General features: G+C 43.3%; 1 pseudogene; it reads left to right on the top strand.

Moving 5' to 3' along the window:
• Positions 1–1,121: 1,121 nt before the first annotated feature.
• Positions 1,122–3,073, top strand: LOC141113238 (ras-related protein Rap-1b pseudogene; annotated as a pseudogene).
• The last annotated feature ends 6,010 nt before the right edge of the window (positions 3,074–9,083 follow it).

Raw genomic sequence — 9,083 nt, forward strand, 5'->3', positions numbered from 1 at the left:
CACTGTATTAGTGTCACTTGTTCCAGCAAAGTGTCAAAAGTGTCAGTTATTGTCCGCCCAATATTGCAGCCCCATTATAAGTCGCTGATCGTCACCATTATTAGTATGAAAAAATAAATAAAAAATTCCATAAACATATACCATAGTTTGTAGGCTATTGTTCACGTAAACCAATCAATATACGCCTTTTGGTAATTTTTTTACCCAAAAGATGTAGCAGAATACATATTTGCCTAAATTTATGAAGAAATTATATTTTTTATTGGATATGTTTTATAGCAGAAAGTAAAAAATATTGTTTGTTTATTTATTTTTTTCAAAATTGGTCGGCCAATTTTTTGTTAATTTGTAAATACAAAATAAAAAAAACTGCAGTGGTGATCAAATACCATCAAAAGAAAGCTCTATTTGTAAGAAAAAAATGACACAACATTTTATTTAGGTACAGCGTCACATGACTGCGCAATTGTCCGTTAAAGTAACACAGTGCTGTATTGCAAAAAATGGTCTGGTCATGTAGGGGGTAAATCTTCCGGAGGTCAAGTGGTTAGACATTCAAACAAATTCAATCAACTTCTTTTTTTTTTTTTTTTAATCTACTGTATATAACCGTGGGTGAACAGACAACAGCATACACTTTTTGAGATCATTTTAGATGACTTTGTTCAATTTAACAGCAATTGGTTAGGTTTTCTTCTGATCCATCAAACTTCCCCGAGAGCTAACCATTTGTTTATACTTCTAGAAGTTCTCGGAATCTTTGCAGAGAATGATTTTCCAAGGAAAAAAAAAAAAAAAAGGTCTAAAAAACACTATTGTTATCTCCCATTTCATCGGTTGTCAGGGAAAATTTTTATAGCTAGAATGCTGCAATGTTATGTACGTTCAATCACCAAAATATTCACAAATTAACCCATCTATGGTCAGCAGAGACTGCATGTTTTTTTAAGATACCTAGTCAAAAATTAACAATCACTAAATATTATTAATTCACTATTTATCTTGCAGGAATATTACAGCAAGGAATTTGTAGTGAAATGGTTAAAAAAAACAGACACACATACAATCTACACAGACATACTGAATGTGAACCAGTATGTCAGGTCCCCCTCCCCTACAGTCCATCTCCAAGCAGCCACGTCTGATTGGATAAAGGCACAGCTACCTCATCGAGGAAAATATGAATATATTGTCCGAGGTACAGGGAATCAATGCACTCTGGTCTTAGCCACAAAGCATCAGGCTGTTATTTGCTAGCCGGAGAGCCCAACCACCCTGTTTTGCAAATATGTCATTATCTGTTAAGGAGAAAAACCATATCAGGCTGGTATTCTTAGGAGCAGCAGGTGTGGGAAAAACAGCTCTGATCCATCGATTTTTACAGGATACCTTTGATCCAAAGCATAGGAGAACAGTGGAAGAGTTACACAGCACAGAATATGAAACTGCAGAAGGGACTCAAGTGACTATTGAAATTCTGGACACCACTGGAAGCTATGAATTTCCAGCTATGAGAAAATTGAGTATGCGTTGCGGAGATGCATTTGCGCTGGTATATTCTGTAGATAACCCAGAATCCTTTGAAATTGTACAAAGATTGAGGGAAGAGATCCTGGATGCGAAGGAGGAAAAAAGCCCACCTATGGTGGTGATTGGCAACAAGAAGGACAACGGTGATGCCCAGAAGGTCCTCTGGGATGACGTGATGGGAATGGTCGAACTTGAGTGGAACTGTCGTTTGCTGGAGACGTCGGCAAAGGAAAACCTGAACGTGACTGAAGTATTCAGGGAATTACTACGAGAGGTCAACCTGCCCTGCCGATTAAGTCCAGCGCTAAGGAAGAGAAGGGAGACGATTCCCAATGAACAGAACCGTAAACCTCCAATGAACAAGACAAACAGCTGTAGCATCTGTTGACATCTGACCATCCTTTAGACTAAAGCCACCAAAACCAACTATCATGGGGGGTGCATACCGTATGAAACCTGGAAAAGATTGTTTATCAGAGCACATTCAAGATCCCTAACATGAAGAACTTACTATACTGTAAATATTATATGCAAGTCTATTGGAAGGGTATGTTGTATCTTCACTTACTTGAAGAAAACATGACGAGCTCACATACAAGCAAAACTCTATTAGAGAGACATATTCTATGACTTGATCGTATGGTAGAACTTTTGGGTAACTACAGGGAAGGGGTGTACGTGGTGAGGTTTGCTCCAGATTAGCATAACGCGAACACAATTATCCAGTATCAAAATTAGCATTCTGCATAAAATAACTGTGCGTGTGTGCGCATATGTGTGTGTGTGTGTGTGTGTCTACATAAAAAGGAAAAAAATTATATATTTTTTTCTCCAATTACATTTGCTTTGTGTGTTTATGTGTCCTTTGAAAGCTAATGTTTACCTGAATGTATTATTGCATATTGTGTTTTATATACATGTAACAGCCCATTTTTTTTGCTCAGGAATCACACATTGAATTGTAAGCATTGCAACACACCTATTGCTGTGTCATATTGCATTATTGCCATGCTACTTTAGTGCAAACTGCTACACCAAGACGTGTATGTATACCCAAACAGTTTTAGCTAATCACTTTTTTGTGAATCTGTTGCAATGTTTTTGTCCTGAAGATCCTGCCAGCAACACTATTTCCAGTTGCAGGAATACAACGCTAAGCCATTTCCTTGCAATTAGCACCAAATTGTCAGCCTGTTGTGTGAACCTCTTCAGCTGGGCTACCTATCTGAACGGGAGACCAAATGCTAAAGCACAGCAAGGTGACAACAATACTGATGCTAATTGCATGGCAGTGGCTTAGGGTTGTCAGCCTGTATAATTGCAACAGATTCTTAAAACATGATTTGCTTTAGAATATAATACATATACACATATATATATATATATATATATTACACATGCATACACATTGTATTTATATACACACACACACTGTATTTATACACACACTTATCTTGCACTACATGAGTACTGTGGTGTTAAAACAAATGCTAACATAGTTGTTAAACCCGTATTTGATAATGAAACCTAAAGTAATAAAGATTCTACATGCAAGCTTTGTTGTTATTATTATTCTTTTTTTGTAAATGAATGTATATTAGGATAGTTAAGTAAACCAGTCTAGATAACCATTTTTACTATTATGTATTATAGCTGAAACCTGTGAACCAATCAGCAATCTTCTTGTTCTGACTGCTTTAAACTGGAGATGGTTGACATGCGTTCATAGGGGTAAATTGTTGTTGACAACGTCTTATGAAAAAATATTTGCGCTTTATAATCCGGAAAATTTCCATGTTGGGAGAAAACCCCATGGGACCAAAGAAAACATTGAAATTACAATGAAAAGGAGAGTTTGACATACCGTTGTGCTATACAAACTTAACTTTTTAAAATTATACTGTAACTGGTTGGATATATGCAGCAGGAACAGTTTTATCTAAGCTGAATATTCATGATAATGTGATCTGTATAGTTTTAAGAAACCATTAAATTATGGAAGGAGGATTCTCATTTAATTCCAAATTAATTTGCATAGGTTTGCAAATAACACCATGTTCTAGATCAGTGGTTCTCAACCCTTCTAGTGCCGTGACCCCTTGATAAAATTTCCCAAGTTGTGGGGACCCCTAACAGTAAAATTATTTTCATAGCGTGGGTTGTCAGCACCCACAGCAAGACAAGTAATTTGCGCCCCTAACCCACAGACATTTAGCGCTCCATGAGTCCCTTTCACTCTTACAGTATTAAAACCCCTTCTGGTACATAATATCTTTCTCTTGGTTTTCCTTTCTTTCCCTTTTATCTCTCTCTATGCTAATTTCTTGTCCTCCATCCCTCTCTAGCCGTCCTTGTTCTTATTCTCTCCCTTTTTCTTTGTTCCTTCCCCTCTTTTCCTCTCCCTTCCATGTATTCTCTATTTTTATTCCCTCTTTTACTCCTTGGTGGGGGGGAATGGAACGAGTGACAGTGCTGGAAGGAAGTTGGGATGAGTGGCATTGCTGGTGGGGGGTGGGATGAGTGGCAGTGCTGGGGGGAGTTTTGATCAGCCAACTTAGGTGCTCTTGATCAAAGTCATCTGCTGATCTGAGAACTGTAGTGGGGACTTTTAATGGAAACTATAATCACAGGTAGTGTTACTCACTGTGACTCTGGCTTCACTGTGTCTCCGACTTTGTGGGGTCTCGCAGCAGTGACAACGATGCCGAAATCAGGAGATAGGGTCTCCTCCAGCCCCACCCACTTCATTCCTCACCAGTTAGCTGACCTCTAGTCTCTGCCCCCCCAGCCATGCTGTGAACTGAGAGGGAAGCTGCGAAGAGGCTGAGTGGGCAGCTATGGGCTCCAGGAACAGCCCAGCTGGGCGGCCGCGAAAAGGCTGGGAGAGCAGTGCAGGCTTCAGGAACAGCCCAGGATTCGGTGACCCCTGGCAAATCGTCATTTGACCCCCGAGGGGGTCCCGACCCCCAGGTTGAGAACCACTGTTCTAGATGGTTGATGGCTAGCTTATTTACTACTGTATTAAAGCGCTTGTAACCCTTAAAAAAAAAAAAAAAAAAAAAAAAAGGAAGAAGATTGATCCTGTTCCTTTAAAGTATGAATAACAGAACAGTGCTTGTGCTGTGTAATTTGTCACTTTCTATAATCTAAAATACCCAGTTGATCCTGCCTGGTGCTGCCCTCCTCTTTGTAAACTGACTACGTTTATCATGGCTGCTGATCCATGATACCGTGGTCAGTTTACGTGCTTCCGTCATCTGCAGCTCTCCTCTCTCCCCCTCTCTCTCCCTTCATGTTAGCTAGTCTCAGTGCCAATCTGCTCCTCACCCCTCCCCTCCTGCTACTATAATACTAAATACTGCTAAAATAACGTTGTTTTATTCCCAGAATCCTGCGTTAGATTAAGTCATGTGCCTCGGTGTATGTGCTTTATAAAAAAAATTGCAGCTTCATACCTTATTTCAAAGTGCCGCCCGCTGCTCTCCTCCTCTCATCCCCGCTGATGTCAGCGAGGTATTCTCAGCTCCTCCCACTGTAGTTCTCAGATCGGCGGGCGGTCACATGAGCACCAAGTGGGCTCTGCAATAAGGTATGAAGCTGCATATTTTTTATAAAGCACATACACTGGGGCACATAACTTAATCTAACATGGGATTCTAGTAGGAATAAAACAAAGTGGCTTTACAACCACTCTAAGATTTCTGTGTATTTAAGCCCAACACATTAAGCAAGATAAAATAAACATTCCCCAGTAAACTATTTGTTAAAATTCTTACCCTAGCACTTTCAGTTTACAGTTTTCAATGCTGTTGGCTCCTGCCCTCTCAGTGCTGCTTCCCCGAACTTCCTGTCTTTACAGGCAAGAGTTAAAGCGATTGTAAGTGATCACCTTGTAAAACAACCCATTCAGTTTAAAACTGAAATGAAAGGCAAAACATGTGTATGGATATAAAAACAAAAACAAAAAAAAACAAACACATTATAAAATACCTGAACTCTCCAGTGAATTGCTGTGCAGGGAGGGGGCATGTCAGGACAAATGTGATCATTGGAGGAGAGCAGGCTGAGTTTCCAGCATAGCTAGAGAACTGACCATGGTGTGCTCTCCTGCCTAGTGTGGTCAGTTTCTAATAGGAGGGGGACTGGCAGGAACACCAGGGATTTCACACAAAGGAAGCAATCCAAATAGAACAGGACACTTTTCCATACAAGTACATGGTACAGCAGAAATATGAAATGCTGGGGTATCAGTAGAAGCCCACAGCCCCATAGCCTAGTATGGCAAGGCTCTTCCCTACTCCCCCCCCCCCACATTCTCCAGGCTAACAGACTGGCTGGGGACTGCGCTGTCCACTGTTAAAGTGTTTGACACTTTGTCCACTTTAAGAGTGGACAGCGCAGTCAGTGTTGCCAACCGTCCGTTAATTTACAGGCAGCACATAAATTTCAGCCCATTTTCGGGCCGCCCGTAAATGTCCGTTACAGGCAACTGTGCCCGTAAACAAGATGGCATTCTGGAGCCGTCCAAGCTCGGGAAATCTCGTACATGCTCGGCAGGGCGGGCGCTGGCACAGTGAAGTGATGGCGCCGCCTGGTGCCATTTTTGAATGTCAGGCGCCACGCTCTGTTCTCGTTCATCTCACCACAGCAGAGGAGGAGGAGATGGTCGAGGAGGTCGGTCCTCGGTTGGTCTATCTCTGCCTGGAATGGAGGGACTCGGGAGTGCTGAACAGAGCGCCGCTGCGCTGGCCTGACTGATCATCCACTCCAGGTCAGTCAGAATGAAACTGATTTGAATTGTGCTGATCAGCCTGAGCCGAGGAGGGAGGACAGCTAGAGCAGAGCTGAGCCATTCAATAGAACACTACACACTCAGCCTCTGACCCCCCCTGTGCCATGTCCAAGAAGCCTCTGACCCCCCCTGTGCCATGTCCAAGCAGCCTCTGACCCCCCCGTGCCATGTCCAAGCAGCCTCTGACCCCCGTAACATGTCCACACAGCCTCTGACCCCCTGTACCATATCCGCATAGCTTCTGACCCCCTGTACCATATCCGCATAGCTTCTGACCCCCGTACCATGTCCACACAGCCTATGACCCCTCGTACCATGTCCGTCTAGCCTCTGACCCCCTGTACCATGTCCACGCAGCCTCTAACCCCCTGTACCATGTCCACACAGCCTCTAACCCCCTGTACCTTGTCCACACAGCCTCTGACCCCCTGTACCATGTCCGTGTAGCCTCTGACCCCCTGTACCATGTATGCAGAGCCTCTGACTCCCTGTACCATGTCCACACAGCCTCTGACCCCCTGTACCATGTATGCACAGCCTCTGACTCCCTGTACCATGTCCACACAGCCTCTGCCCCCCTGTACCATGTATGCACAGCCTCTGACTTCCTGTACCTTGTCCACACAGCCTCTGACCCCCTGTACCATGTCCACACAGCCTCTGACCCCCCGTACCATGTCCACACAGCCTCTGACCCCCTGTACCATGTCCATGTAGCTTCTGACCCCCTGTACCATGTCCATGTAGCTTCTGACCCCCTGTACCATGTCCACACAGCCTCTGACCCCCTGTACCATGTATGCACAGCCTCTGACCCCCTGTACCATGTATGCACAGCCTCTGACTCCCTGTAGCATGTCCACACAGCCTCTGACCCCCTGTACCATGTCCACACAGCCTCTGATCCCCCGTACCATGTCCGCGTAGCTTCTGACCCCCTGTACCATGTCCATGCAGCCTCTGACCCCCTCCTGTTCCATGTAAATAGAGAAATATGGTTGTTGACTTTTGTTTAACGTAAACATATTGCGAATAGCACTAGCAACATGTTTATCGTTTAAATATTGATATTTGCACTGTTTAGCACTGAAAACAGGCATTTTAGGTACTTTTTTGCAGTGTCAGTAAAAAATGCAGCTCTGTCAGTAAATGTGATGTTTTTTGCCAGTAAAAAATTGGTGCTATTTGTAAATTTTGGCGTCCTGCCAGTAAATTTCACTTCGGGGGGTTGGCAACACTGAGCGCAGTCCCCAGCCAGTCTGTTAGCCTGAAGAAAGTGTGGGGGGGGGGGGTGAGGAGTAGGGAAGTGGTGTCAGCTCTGTCAACTTCATTTTTTTATTCAGAAAACTTCTTTTGGGTTTTTTGGTATTAGTACAAGGTATGTAAGACAGTCACATAAAGAAAAGAATGTGACGACAGTGAGGTTACAGAGCCGACTTAATTTTAAATGGATTATAAAGAACACAGACCTCTCCTCCCCCTTCCTCATCTCCTTGTATACAAGCAGAGAGTATAAGAAGTTATCGGCTCAAAAGATTTCAAGCAAAATCAACAGATATTTTTGTACTTGTTAAACAAATTCAAAGTATGTAGTGGAGTGCCAATTTACTCACCATGTTCAGACCCAGGCCCCTTTAACTCCATTCCCCATAACTCCCTGGGTTGAATTGTAAGTCTGTTAACTTGCTGCACATTTTCACTTGCAGAGTACATGAAGTACAAGCTCTAGTTGACACTTTACTAATTTGTAGCAAATTTGCGTGGCAAGTCTCTAGCAAGAGCAAAGTTACAGTGGTGAGTCTATGGCAGGAGCTCTGCAAGTCTACAGCAATAAAATTCAGCCACAGTGCCCCCTGTGGTGGGATGACTATTGTATAACATAACTGAACCAGATCTTGCAGCAGACTTGCAGAATGTTTGCAAAGAAAGTTGATCTGGAGTCATGCAATGCAGACTTGCTGCAATTGAGCAACAAACTTGTGAAGCCTGGCCTATCTAGCAATAGCTTAGCAAGTCATTTTCAAACTTGCAGAACAATTGTTTGCTATCTGGGAGGCCCTCCAGTGTCAGAACCAGCATGCGAACAGCCAAGACAGAGCCTAAAATCATGCAACTTCTACAAAGACTCAGCTACTGTGGGGAACACCTTCCTGATTTCTACTGCAGTGGGGTTGTGCTTGGTCCTTGGATCACTTCAGCTGTTCACCTGAGAGGGACACTGTTTAAGATAATAATCACAAGTAGCTGTGTTCTGAGCTATTTTACTGCAGTAGTGATTCTCAGCGAGACTCTCTGAGGTTATAGAGTCTTATAGGGACTATGCTATGCAGCCACATTGAATCACAGAGACATTGGGGTAGATTTACTAAAACTGAAGAGTGCAAAATCTGGTGCAGCTGTGCATGGTAGCCAATCAGATTATACCTTCAGCTTGTTCAATCAAAGCGGTAGAAAACCACAGCCTTTTTTTAACCACTTGCCACCCGCCATATAGGAAAATGATGGCGGCAAAGTGGTTTCAATAACCTGACTGTATATCATAGACGTCTTCAGGATATTAAGCCGCTGCGCGCCCCCGGGGGCGCGCTTTGCGGCGATCGTTGTTGCGATGTGTCAGTCTGACACACCGCAACTCCGATCTAGGTAAAGAGTCTCTGACGGAGACTCTTTACCACGTGATCAGCCGTGTCCAATCACGGTTGATCACGATTTAAACAGGAAGAGCCGGTGATCTGTCAGACGCAAGTAGAGGAGAGCCGAT

The sequence above is a fragment of the Aquarana catesbeiana genome, linkage group LG12 (genome assembly GCF_042186555.1).
Source record: "Aquarana catesbeiana isolate 2022-GZ linkage group LG12, ASM4218655v1, whole genome shotgun sequence".
Classification (NCBI taxonomy): Eukaryota; Metazoa; Chordata; class Amphibia; order Anura; family Ranidae; genus Aquarana; species Aquarana catesbeiana.